A 14,124-nucleotide genomic window follows, 5' to 3' on the forward strand; every position below is an offset into this window, starting at 1 on the left:
AGTCCTCTTGGCAGCCTTACTTCAATATATTTTTGGACGATAGCTGTCATTTATAACTCTGCAGGTTTGTGAATTACAGTGCCCCTGAGCTCCTTTCTTCAACTCGCTTTCTTGTGAGCTGGCCGCAACACCGCAGGATTGCTTCAGGCCCTAGTGTGGTTCCGGCACGGCACGCTGAACCTTTGGTTAATTCCTCTTCCTGGTGGGAAATGAGAGTTAAATTTGCCCGTCCAGACACCTCCAGCTAGTCTCTCATTGGTTCTCCCTATTCCTGTACATTTTCCGCAGAAATTGCAAACTGGGCCAAACAGGAGTTTAAAGGCACTGACTCTCCAAGTGGGGAGAGTGTTAGTAAAGCATCTTGAATGTTGCACCCGAGTACCAGGGGACGAAAACTGAGACACATTTGAACACGTTTCCCGATCACACGGTGGATCATACTCTGGGTTCCACATGCATGTTTTAGCTGAAGGAAGAATCCCTTAAACCTGGAGAGTTGAGACCCATGGAATGGGTACCATGCAATATGACTTCAAAGGGTCTGCATTTGCTCACCGAACCTCACCAATCCTATCACTGCTGCGTTTATGCCACCGTACACACGCTTGATTGTCTTTCGGAGACATATAAATCCACAGGTTTTAAGATTCTTACTAGTCAGGTGTATTCTTAGGCGTTTAATATGGGGTGTTGAGTACACTTCGTTTAACAAGGAGTTGCTCTTGTCTATTACATATTTGGCTTATGGCACGGTATCTGTGCTAATTTCAATCTCTGGTTTCATGCTGCACCCCAACTCACCTTTCCCCTTAAGCAAGCATAAGTTGGTTTTCTACATTTGAGACCCCGTTCTGTTTTGTAATTCAGTTCCTGTGTAGCCAAGTTTACATTCCGTGTAGTAGTGATATCTTATGATGTTTCTTTTTCTGTGTGACTTATTTCACTTAGACTCATCATACCTGCATCCACTCATTATGATGCTACGGGCCTGATGACATAGATTTCATTGCTGAGTGATATTGCATTGTACGTAAGTACCACAACTTCTTTATCCATTTTTCGCTTTCTGTGATATTGAACTTGTACCGTAAACGAGGTTCTTGTAAACAGAGCTGTCCCAAAATTTGGGGTGACCGTGTCTTTTTGATTTTAATTTCCCTAAGCTATAGGACCATAAGTGGAAGTGCCCTAGGCTCTGTTGCTTTGTTTTTTGGATGTTTCAGGAAACAGCATACACTTCTCCAGAGTGGCTGTTGGCAATTTACATCCCGCCCATCAGCATAACAAGGCTCCCAATTCTCCATGTCCTGTCTTGCCTTTCTGGATTTTACACTTTTTTCAGATGGCCCTTTTGACCGGGGGGCAGTGAGACTTCATTGTAGTGCAGATTTCCTTTGCAAGCTTGCTTGGTTGGCCAAAAACGGCGTATGCGTTTTTTCCTGAATATATTCAGGAAAAAACGCATACGCCCTTTTTGGCCAAGTGCATCATTGTGGACGTTCTGCCTCTTTTCCTATGCTTTACATGCAATTCCCGTCTACCTCCTGAAATCGGTTTCCTGCAATTCTGCCCCGCTTTCAAGTCCTCTTGGCAGCCTTACTTCAATATATTTTTGGACGATAGCTGTCATTTATAACTCTGCAGGTTTGTGAATTACAGTGCCCCTGAGCTCCTTTCTTCAACTCGCTTTCTTGTGAGCTGGCCACAACACCGCAGGATTGCTTCAGGCCCTAGTGTGGTTCCGGCACGGCACGCTGATCCTTTGGTTAATTCCTCTTCCTGGTGGGAAATGAGAGTTAAATTTGCCCGTCCAGACACCTCCAGCTAGTCTCTCATTGGTTCTCCCTATTCCTGTACATTTTCCGCAGAAATTGCAAACTGGGCCAAATAGGAGTTTAAAGGCACTGACTCTCCAAGTGCGGAGAGTGTTAGTAAAGCGTCTTGAATGTTGCACCCGAGTACCAGGGGACAAAAACTGAGACACATTTGAACACGTTTCCCGATCACACGGTGGATCATACTCTGGGTTCCACATGCATGTTTTAGCTGAAGGAAGAATCCCTTAAACCTGGAGAGTTGAGACCCATGGAATGGGTACCATGCAATATGACTTCAAAGGGTCTGCATTTGCTCACCGAACCTCACCAATCCTATCACTGCTGCGTTTATGCCGCCGTACACACGCTTGATTCTCTTTCGGAGACATATAAATCCGTAGGTTTTTAAGATTCTTACTAGTCAGGTGTATTCTTAGGCGTTTAATATGTGGTGTTGTGTACACTTCGTTTAGCAAGGAGTAGCTCTTGTCTATTACATATTTGGCTTATGGCACGGTATCTGTGCTAATTTCAATCTCTGGTTTCATGCAGCACCCCAACTCACCTTTCCCCTTAAGCAAGCATAAGTTGGTTTTCTACATTTGAGACCCTGTTCTGTTTTGTAATTCAGTTCCTGTGTAGCCAAGTTTACATTCCGTGTAGTAGTGATATCTTATGATGTTTCTTTTTCTGTGTGACTTATTTCACTTAGAATCATCGTACCTGAATCCACTTATTATGCTGCGACGGGCCTGATGACATAGATTTCATTGCTTAGTGATATTGCATTGTACGTAAGTACCACAACTTCTTTATCCATTTTTCGCTTTCTGTGATATTGAACTTGTACCGTAAACGAGGTTCTTGTAAACAGAGCCATCCCAAACTTTGGGGTGGCTGTGTCTGTTTGATTTTCATTTCCCTAAGCTATAGGACCATAAGTGGAAGTGCCCTAGGCTCTGTTGCTTTGTTTTTTAGATGTTTCAGGAAACACCATACACTTCTCCAGAGTGGCTGTTGGCAATTTACATCCCGCCCATCAGCATAACAAAGCTCCCAGTTCTCCATGGCCTGTCCTGCCTTTCTGGATTTTACACTTTTTTCAGATGGCCCTTTTGACCGGGGGGCAGTGAGACTTCATTGTAGTGCAGATTTCCTTTGCAAGCTTGCTTGGTTGGCCAAAAAGGGCGTATGCGTTTTTTCCTGAATATATTCAGGAAAAAACGCATACGCCCTTTTTGGCCAAGTGCATCATTGTGGACGTTCTGCCTCTTTTCCTATGCTTTACATGCAATTCCCGTCTACCTCCTGAAATCGGTTTCCTGCAATTCTGCCCCGCTTTCAAGTCCTCTTGGCAGCCTTACTTCAATATATTTTTGGACGATAGCTGTCATTTATAACTCTGCAGGTTTGTGAATTACAGTGCCCCTGAGCTCCTTTCTTCAACTCGCTTTCTTGTGAGCTGGCCGCAACACCGCAGGATTGCTTCAGGCCCTAGTGTGGTTCTGGCACGGCACGCTGAGCCTTTGGTTAATTCCTCTTCCTGGTGGGAAATGAGAGTTAAATTTGCCCGTCCAGACACCCCCAGCTAGTCTCTCATTGGTTCTCCCTATTCCTGTACATTTTCCGCAGAAATTGCAAACTGGGCCAAACAGGAGGTTAAAGGCACTGACTCTCCAAGTGGGGAGAGTGTTAGTAAAGCGTCTGGAGTTTGCACCCGAGTACCAGGGGACGAAAACTGAGACACATTTGAACACGTTTCCCGATCACACGGTGGATCATACTCTGGGTTCCACATGCATGTTTTAGCTGAAGGAAGAATCCCTTAAACCTGGAGAGTTGAGACCCATGGAATGGGTACCATGCAATATGACTTCAAAGGGTCTGCATTTGCTCACCGAACCTCACCAATCCTATCACTGCTGCATTTATGCCGCTGTACACACGCTTGATTGTCTTTCGGAGACATATAAATCCGTAGGTTTTAAGATTATTTCTAGTCAGGTATATTCTTAGGCGTTTAATATGGGGTGTTGAGTCCACTTCGTTGAGCAAGGAGTAGCTCTTGTCTATTACATATTTGGCTTATGGAACGGTATCTGTGCTAATTTCAATCTCTGGTTTCATGCAGCACCCCAACTCACCTTTCCCCTTAAGCTAGCGTAAGTTGGTTTTCTACATTTGAGACCCTGTTCTGTTTTGTAATTCAGTTCCTGTGTAGCCAAGTTTACATTCCGTGTAGTAGTGATATCTTATGATGTTTCTTTTTCTGTGTGACTTATTTCACTTAGAATCATCGTACCTTAATCCACTCATTATGCTGCTACGGGCCTGATCACATAGATTTCATTGCTGAGTGATATTGCATTGTACGTAAGTACCACAACTTCTTTATCCATTTTTCGCTTTCTGTGATATTGAACTTGTACCGTAAACTAGGTTCTTGTAAACAGAGCCGTCCCAAACTTTGGGGTGGCTGTGTCTTTTTGATTTTAATTTCCCTAAGCTATAGGACCATAAGTGGAAGTGCCCTAGGCTCTGTTGCTTTGTTTTTTAGATGTTTCAGGAAACAGCATACACTTCTCCAGAGTGGCTGTTGGCAATTTACATCCCGCCCATCAGCATAACAAGGCTCCTAATTCTCCATGTCCTGTCTTGCCTTTCTGGATTTTACACTTTTTTCAGATGGCCCTTTTGACCGGGGGGCAGTGAGACTTCATTGTAGTGCAGATTTCCTTTGCAAGCTTGCTTGGTTGGCCAAAAAGGGCGTATGCGTTTTTTCCTGGAAAAAACGCATACGCCCTTTTTGGCCAAGTGCATCATTGTGGACGTTCTGCCTCTTTTCCTATGCTTTACATGCAATTCCCGTCTACGTCCTGAAATCGGTTTCCTGCAATTCTGCCCCGCTTTCAAGTCCTCTTGGCAGCCTTACTTCAATATATTTTTGGACGATAGCTGTCATTTATAACTCTGCAGGTTTGTGAATTACAGTGCCCCTGAGCTCCTTTCTTCAACTCGCTTTCTTGTGAGCTGGCCACAACACCGCAGGATTGCTTCAGGCCCTAGTGTGATTCCGGCATGGCACGCAGAACCTTTGGTTAATTCCTCTTCCTGGTGGGAAATGAGAGTTAAATTTGCCCGTCCAGACACCTCCAGCTAGTCTCTCATTGGTTCTCCCTATTCCTGTACATTTTCCGCAGAAATAGCAATCTGGGCCAAACAGGAGTTTAAAGGCACTGACTCTCCAAGTGGGGAGAGTGTTAGTAAAGCGTCTTGAATGTTGCACCCGAGTACCAGGGAACGAAAACTGAGACACATTTGAACACGTTTCCCGATCACACGGTGGATCATACTCTGGGTTCCACATGCATGTTTTAGCTGAAGGAAGAATCCCTTAAACCTGGAGAGTTGAGACACATGGAATGGGTACCATGCAATATGACTTCAAAGGGTCTGCATTTGCTCACCGAACTTCACCAATCCTATCACTGCTGCGTTTATGCCGCTGTACACACGCTTGATTGTCTTTCGGAGACATATAAATCCGTAGGTTTTAAGATTATTTCTAGTCAGGTATATTCTTAGGCGTTTAATATGGGGTGTTGAGTCCACTTCGTTCAGCAAGGAGTAGCTCTTGTCTATTACATATTTGGCTTATGAAACGGTATCTGTGCTAATTTCAATCTCTGGTTTCATGCAGCACCCCAACTCACCTTTCCTCTTAAGCAAGAATAAGTTGGTTTTCTACATTTGAGACCCAGTTCTGTTTTGTAATTCAGTTCTTGTGTAGCCAAGTTTACCTTCCGTGTAGTAGTGATATCTTATGATGTTTCTTTTTCTGTGTGACTTATTTCACTTAGAATCATCGTACCTGAATCCACTCATTATGCTGCGACGGGCCTGATGACATAGATTTCATTGCTGAGTGATATTGCATTGTACGTAAGTACCACAGCTTCTTTATCCATTTTTCGCTTTCTGTGATATTGAACTTGTACCGTAAACGAGGTTCTTGTAAACAGAGCCGTCCCAAACTTTGGGGTGGCTGTGTCTTTTTGATTTTAATTTCCCTAAGCTATAGGACCATAAGTGGAAGTGCCCTAGGCTCTGTTGCTTTGTTTTTTTAGATGTTTCAGGAAACACCATACACTTCTCCAGAGTGGCTGTTGGCAATTTACATCCCGCCCACCAGCATAACAAGGCTCCCAGTTCTCCATGGCCTGTCCTGCCTTTCTGGATTTTATACTTTTTTCAGATGACCCTTTTGACCGGGGGGCAGTGAGACTTCATTGTAGTGCAGATTTCCTTTGCAAGCTTTCTTGGTTGGCCAAAAAGGGCGTATGCGTTTTTTCCTGAATATATTCAGGAAAAAACGCATACGCCCTTTTTGGCCAAGTGCATCGTTGTGGACGTTCTGCCTCTTTTCCTATGCTTTACATGCAATTCCAGTCTACCTCCTGAAATCGGTTTCGTGCAATTCTGCAACACTTTCAAGTCCTCTTGGCAGCCTTACTTCAATATATTTTTGGATGATAGCTGTCATTTATAACTCTGCAGGTTTGTGAATTACAGTGCCCCTGAGCTCCTTTCTTCAACTCGCTTTCTTGTGAGCTGGCCGCAACACCGCAGGATTGCTTCAGGCCCTAGTTTGTTTCCGGCACGGCATGCTGAGCCTTTGGTTAATTCCTCTTCCTGGTGGGAAATGAGAGTTAAATTTGCCCGTCCAGACACCTCCAGCTAGTCTCTCATTGGTTCTCCCTATTCCTGTTCATTTTCCACAGAAATTGCAAACTGGGCCAAACAGGAGGTTAAAGGCACTGACTCTCCAAGTGGGGAGAGTGTTAGTAAAGCGTCTGGAATGTTGCACCCGAGTACCAGGGGACGTAAACTGAGACACATTTGAACACGTTTTCCGATCACACAGTGGATCATACTCTGGGTTCCACATGCATGTTTTAGCTGAAGGAAGAATCCCTTAAACATGGAGAGTTGAGACCCATGGAATGGGTACCATGCAATATGACTTCAAAGGGTCTGCATTTGCTCACCGAACCTCACCAATCCTATCACTGCTGCGTTTATGCCGCTGTACACACGCTTCATTCTCTTTCGGAGACATATAAATCCATAGTTTTTAAGATTCTTACTAGTCAGGTATATTGTTAGGCGTTTAATATGGGGTGTTGAGTCCAGTTCGTTGAGCAAGGAGTAGCACTTGTCTATTATATATTTGGCTTATGGAACGGTATCTGTGCTAATTTCAATCTCTTGTTGTATGCAGCACCCCAACTCACCTTTCCCCTTAAGCAAGCATAAATTGGTTTTCTACATTTGACACTCTGTTCTGTTTAGTAATTTAGTTCCTGTGTAACCAAGTTTACATTCCATGTAGTAGTGATATCTTATGATGTTTCTTTTTCTGTGTGACTTATTTTTTTATTTTATTTATTTATTTATTTATTTATTTATTTTGCGGTACGTGGGCCTGTCACTGCTGTGGTCTTTCCCATTGCAGAGCACAGGCTCCGGACGCGCAGGCTCAGCGGCCATGGCTCACAGGCCCAGCCGCTCCGCGGCATGTGGGACCTTCCCGGAGCGGGGCACGAACCCATGTCCTCTGCATCGGCAGGCGGACTCTCAACCACTGCGCCACCAGGTAAGCTCTGTGTGACTTATTTCACTTAGAATCATCGTACCTGAATCCACTCATTATGCTGCTACAGGCCTGATGACATAGATTTCATTGCTGAGTGATATTGCATTGTACGTAAGTACCACAACTTCTTTATCCATTTTTCGCTTTCTGTGATATTGAACTTGTACCGTAAACGAGGTTCTTGTAAACAGAGCCGTCCCAATCTTGGGGTGGCTGTGTCTTTTTGATTTTAATTTCCCTAAGCTATAGGACCATAAGTGGAAGTGCCCTAGGCTCTGTTGCTTTGATTTTTGGATGTTTCAGGAAACACCATACACTTCTCCAGTGTTGCTGTTGGCAATTTACATCCCGCCCATCAGCATAACAAGGCTCCCAGTTCTCCATGGCCTATCCTGCCTTTCTGGATTTTACACTTTTTTCAGATGGCCCTTTTGACCGGGGGGCAGTGAGACTTCATTGAAGTACAGATTTCCTTTGCAAGCTTGCTTGGTTGGCCAAAAAGGGCGTATGCGTTTTTTCCTATATTCAGGAAAAAACGCATACGCCCTTTTTGGCCAAGTGCATCATTGTGGACGTTCTGCCTCTTTTCCTATGCTTTACATGCAATTCCAGTCTACCTCCTGAAATCGGTTTCCTGCAATTCTGCCCCGCTTTCAAGTCCTCTTGGCAGCCTTACTTCAATATATTTTTGGACGATAAGTGTCATTTATAACTCTGTAGGGTTGTGAATTACAGTGTCCCTGAGCTCCTTTCTTCAACTCGCTTTTTTGTGAGCTGGCCGCAACACCACAGGATTGCTTCAGGCCCTAGTGTGGTTCCGGCATGGCACACTGAGCCTTTGGTTAATTCCTCTTCCTGGTGGGAAATGAGAGTTAAATTTGCCCTTCCAGACACCTCCAGCTAGTCTCTCCTTGGTTCTCCATCTTCCTGTTCATCTTCCACAGAAACTGCAAACTGGGCCAAACAGGAGGTTAAAGGCACTGACTCTCCAAGTGGGGAGAGTGTTAGTAAAGCGTCTGGAATGTTGTACCCAAGTACCAGGGGACGAAAACTGAGACACATTTGAACACGTTTCCCGATCACACCGTGGATCATACTCTGTGTTCCACATGCATGTTTTAGCTGAATGAAGAATCCCTTAAACCTGGAGAGTTGAGACCATGGAATGGGTACCATGCAATATGACTTCAAAGGGTCTGCATTTGCTCACCGAACCTCACCAATCCTATCACTGCTGCATTTATGCCGCTGTACACATGCTTGATTCTCTTTCGGAGACATATAAATCCATAGGTTTTAAGATTCTTACTAGTCAGGTACATTCTTAGGCTTTTAATATGGGATGTTGAGTCCACTTCGTTGAGCAAGGAGTAGCTCTTGTCTATTACATATTTGGCTTATGGAACGGTATCTGTGCTAATTTCAATCTCTGGTTTCATGCAGCACCCCAACTCACCTTTCCCCTTAAGCTAGCATAAGTTGGTTTTCTACATTTGAGACCCTGTTCTGTTTTGTAATTCAGTTCCTGTGTAGCCAAGTTTACATTCCGTGTAGTAGTGATATCTTATGATGTTTCTTTTTCTGTGTGACTTATTTCACTTAGAATCATCGTACCTGCATCCACTCATTATGCTGCTACGGGCCTGATGACATAGATTTCATTGCTGAGTGATATTTCATTGTACGTAAGTACCACAACTTCTTTATGCATTTTTCGCTTTCTGTGATATTGAACTTGTACCGTAAACAAGGTTCTTGTAAACAGAGCCGTCCCAAACTTTGGGGTGGCTGTGTCTTTTTGATTTTAATTTCCCTAAGCTATAGGACCATAAGTGGAAGTGCCCTAGGCTCTGTTGCTTAGTTTTTTAGATGTTTCAGGAAACAGCATACACTTCTCCAGAGTGGCTGTTGGCAATTTACATCCCGCCCATCAGCATAACAAGGCTCCCAGTTCTCCATGGCCTGTCCTGCCTTTCTGGATTTTACACTTTTTTCATATGACCCTTTTGACCGGGGGACAGCGAGACTTCATTGTAGTGCAGATTTCCTTTGCAAGCTTGCTTGGTTGGCCAAAAAGGGCGTATGTGTTTTTTCCTGGAAAAAACGCATATGCCCTTTTTGGCCAAGTGCATCATTGTGGACGTTCTGCCTCTTTTCCTATGCTTTACATGCAATTCCCGTCTACCTCCTGAAATCGGTTTCCTGCAATTCTGCCCCGCTTTCAAGTCCTCTTGGCAGCCTTACTTCAATATATTTTTGGACGATAGCTGTCATTTATAACTCTGCAGGTTTGTGAATTACAGTGCCCCTGAGCTCCTTTCTTCAACTCGCTTTCTTGTGAGCTGGCCGCAACACCGCAGGATTGCTTCAGGCCCTAGTGTGGTTCCGGCACGGCACGCTGAGCCTTTGGTTAATTCCTCTTCCTGGTGGGAAATGAGAGTTAAATTTGCCCATCCAGACACCCCCAGCTAGTCTCTCATTGGTTCTCCCTATTCCTGTACATTTTCCACAGAAATTGCAAACTGGGCCAAACAGGAGGTTAAAGGCACTGACTCTCCAAGTGGGGAGAGTATTAGTAAAGCATCTGGAGTTTGCACCCGAGTACCAGGGGACGAAAACTGAGACACATTTGAACACGTTTCCCGATCACACGGTGGATCATACTCTGGGTTCCACATGCATGTTTTAGCTGAAGGAAGAATCCCTTAAACCTGGAGAGTTGAGACCCATGGAATGGGTACCATGCAATATGACTTCAAAGGGTCTGCATTTGCTCACCGAACCTCACCAATCCTATCACTGCTGCGTTTATGCCGCTGTACACACGCTTGATTGTCTTTCGGAGACATATAAATCCGTAGGTTTTAAGATTATTTCTAGTCAGGTATATTCTTAGGCGTTTAATATGGGGTGTTGAGTCCACTTCGTTGAGCAAGGAGTAGCTCTTGTCTATTACATATTTGGCTTATGGAACGGTATCTGTGCTAATTTCAATCTCTGGTTTCATGCAGCACCCCAACTCACCTTTCCCCTTAAGCTAGCGTAAGTTGGTTTTCTACATTTGAGACCCTGTTCTGTTTTGTAATTCAGTTCCTGTGTAGCCAAGTTTACATTCCGTGTAGTAGTGATATCTTATGATGTTTCTGTTTCTGTGTGACTTATTTCACTTACAATCATCGTACCTTAATCCACTCATTATGCTGCTACGGGCCTGATGACATAGATTTCATTGCTGAGTGATATTGTATTGTACGTAAGTACCACAACTTCTTTATCCATTTTTCGCTTTCTGTGATATTGAACTTGTACCGTAAACAAGGTTCTTGTAAACAGAGCCGTCCCAAACTTTGGGGTGGCTGTGTCTTTTTGATTTTAATTTCCCTAAGCTATAGGACCATAAGTGGAAGTGCCCTAGGCTCTGTTGCTTTGTTTTTTAGATGTTTCAGGAAACAGCATACACTTCTCCAGAGTGGCTGTTGGCAATTTACATCCTGCCCATCAGCAAAACAAGACTCCCAGTCCTCCATGGCCTGTTCTGCCTTTCTGGATTTTACACTTTTTTCATATGGCCCTTTTGACCGGGGGGCAGCGAGACTTCATTGTAGTGCAGATTTCCTTTGCAAGCTTGCTTGATTGGCCAAAAAGGCCGTATGCGTTTTTTCCTGGAAGAAACGCATACGCCCTTTTTGGCCAAGTGCATCATTGTGGACGTTCTGCCTCTTTTCCTATGCTTTACATGCAATTCCCGTCTACCTCCTGAAATCGGTTTCCTGCAATTCTGCCCCGCTTTCAAGTCCTCTTGGCAGCCTTACTTCAATATATTTTTGGAAGATAGCTGTCATTTATAGCTCTGCAGGTTTGTGAATTACAGTGCCCCTGAGCTCCTTTCTTCAACTCGCTTTCTTGTGAGCTGGCCGCAACACCGCAGGATTGCTTCAGGCCCTAATGTGGTTCCGGCATGGCACGCTGAGCCTTTGGTTAATTCCTCTTCCTGGTGGGAAATGAGAGTTAAATTTGCCCGTCCAGACACCCCCAGCTAGTCTCTCATTGGTTCTCCCTATTCCTGTACATTTTCCGCAGAAATTGCAAACTGGGCCAAACAGGAGGTTAAAGGCACTGACTCTCCAAGTGGGGAGAGTGTTAGTAAAGCGTCTGGAGTTTGCACCCGAGTACCAGGGGACGAAAACTGAGACACATTTGAACACGTTTCCCGATCACACGGTGGATCATACTCTGGGTTCCACATGCATGTTTTAGCTGAAGGAAGAATCCCTTAAACCTGGAGAGTTGAGACCCATGGAATGGGTACCATGCAATATGACTTCAAAGGGTCTGCATTTGCTCACCGAACCTCACCAATCCTATCACTGCTGCGTTTATGCCGCTGTACACACGCTTGATTGTCTTTCGGAGACATATAAATCCGTAGGTTTTAAGATTATTTCTAGTCAGGTATATTCTTAGGCGTTTAATATGGGGTGTTGAGTCCACTTCGTTGAGCAAGGAGTAGCTCTTGTCTATTACATATTTGGCTTATGGAACGGTATCTGTGCTAATTTCAATCTCTGGTTTCATGCAGCACCCCAACTCACCTTTCCTCTTAAGCAAGCATAAGTTGGTTTTCTACATTTGAGACCCTGTTCTGTTTTGTAATTCAGTTCTTGTGTAGCCAAGTTTACCTTCCGTGTAGTAGTGATATCTTATGATGTTTCTTTTTCTGTGTGACTTATTTCACTTAGAATCATCGTACCTGAATCCACTCATTATGCTGCGACGGGCCTGATGACATAGATTTCATTGCTGAGTGATATTGCATTGTACGTAAGTACCACAACTTCTTTATCCATTTTTCACTTTCTGTGATATTGAACTCGTACCGTAAACGAAGTTCTTGTAAACAGAGCCGTCCCAAACTTTGGGGTGGCTGTGTCTTTTTGATTTTAATTTCCCTAAGCTATAGGACCATAAGTGGAAGTGCCCTAGGCTCTGTTGCTTTGTTTTTTAGATGTTTCAGGAAACACCATACACTTCTCCAGATTGGCTGTTGGCAATTTACATCCCGCCCATCAGCATAACAAAGCTCCCAGTTCTCCATGGCCTGTCCTGCCTTTCTGGATTTTACACTTTTTTCAGATGGCCCTTTTGACCGGGGGGCAGTGAGACTTCATTGTAGTGCAGATTTCCTTTGCCAGCTTGCTTGGTTGGCCAAAAAGGGCGTATGCGTTTTTTCCTGAATATATTCAGGAAAAAACGCATACGCCCTTTTTGGCCAAGTGCATCATTGTGGACGTTCTGCCTCTTTTCCTATGCTTTACATGCAATTCCCGTCTACCTCCTGAAATCGGTTTCCTGCAATTCTGCCCCGCTTTCAAGTCCTCTTGGCAGCCTTACTTCAATATATTTTTGGACGATAGCTGTCATTTATAACTCTGCAGGTTTGTGAATTACAGTGCCCTTGAGCTCCTTTCTTCAACTCGCTTTCTTGTGAGCTGGCCGCAACACCGCAGGATTGCTTCAGGCCCTAGTGTGGTTCCGGCACGGCACGCTGAGCCTTTGGTTAATTCCTCTTCCTGGTGGGAAATGAGAGTTAAATTTGCCCGTCCAGACACCCCCAGCTAGTCTCTCATTGGTTCTCCCTATTCCTGTACATTTTCCGCAGAAATTGCAAACTGGGCCAAACAGGAGGTTAAAGGCACTGACTCTCCAAGTGGGGAGAGTGTTAGTAAAGCGTCTGGAGTTTGCACCCGAGTACCAGGGGACGAAAACTGAGACACATTTGAACACGTTTCCCGATCACATGGTGGATCATACTCTGGGTTCCACATGCATGTTTTAGCTGAAGGAAGAATCCCTTAAACCTGGAGAGTTGAGACCCATGGAATGGGTACCATGCAATATGACTTCAAAGGGTCTGCATTTGCTCACCGAACCTCACCAATCCTATCACTGCTGCGTTTATGCCGCTGTACACACGCTTGATTGTCTTTCGGAGACATATAAATTCGTAGTTTTTAAGATTATTTCTAGTCAGGTGTATTCTTAAGCGTTTAATATGGGGTGTTGAGTCCACTTCGTTGAGCAAGGAGTAGCTCTTGTCTATTACATATTTGGCTTATGGAACGGTATCTGTGCTAATTTCAATCTCTGGTTTCATGCAGCACCCCAACTCACCTTTCCTCTTAAGCAAGCATAAGTTGGTTTTCTACATTTGAGACCCTGTTCTGTTTTGTAATTCAGTTCTTGTGTAGCCAAGTTTACCTTCCGTGTAGTAGTGATATCTTATGATGTTTCTTTTTCTGTGTGACTTATTTCACTTAGAATCATCGTACCTGAATCCACTCATTATGCTGCGACGGGCCTGATGACATAGATTTCATTGCTGAGTGATATTGCATTGTACGTAAGTACCACAACTTCTTTATCCATTTTTCGCTTTCTGTGATATTGAACTTGTACCGTAAACGAGGTTCTTGTAAACAGAGCCGTCCCAAACTTTGGGGTGGCTGTGTCTTTTTGATTTTAATTTCCCTAAGCTATAGGACCATAAGTGGAAGTGCCCTAGGCTCTGTTGCTTTGTTTTTTAGATGTTTCAGGAAACACCATACACTTCTCCAGATTGGCTGTTGGCAATTTACATCCCGCCCATCAGCA

This window comes from Leucopleurus acutus (assembly GCF_964270905.1).
Source record: "Leucopleurus acutus genome assembly, chromosome: 1".
NCBI lineage: Eukaryota > Metazoa > Chordata > Mammalia > Artiodactyla > Delphinidae > Leucopleurus > Leucopleurus acutus.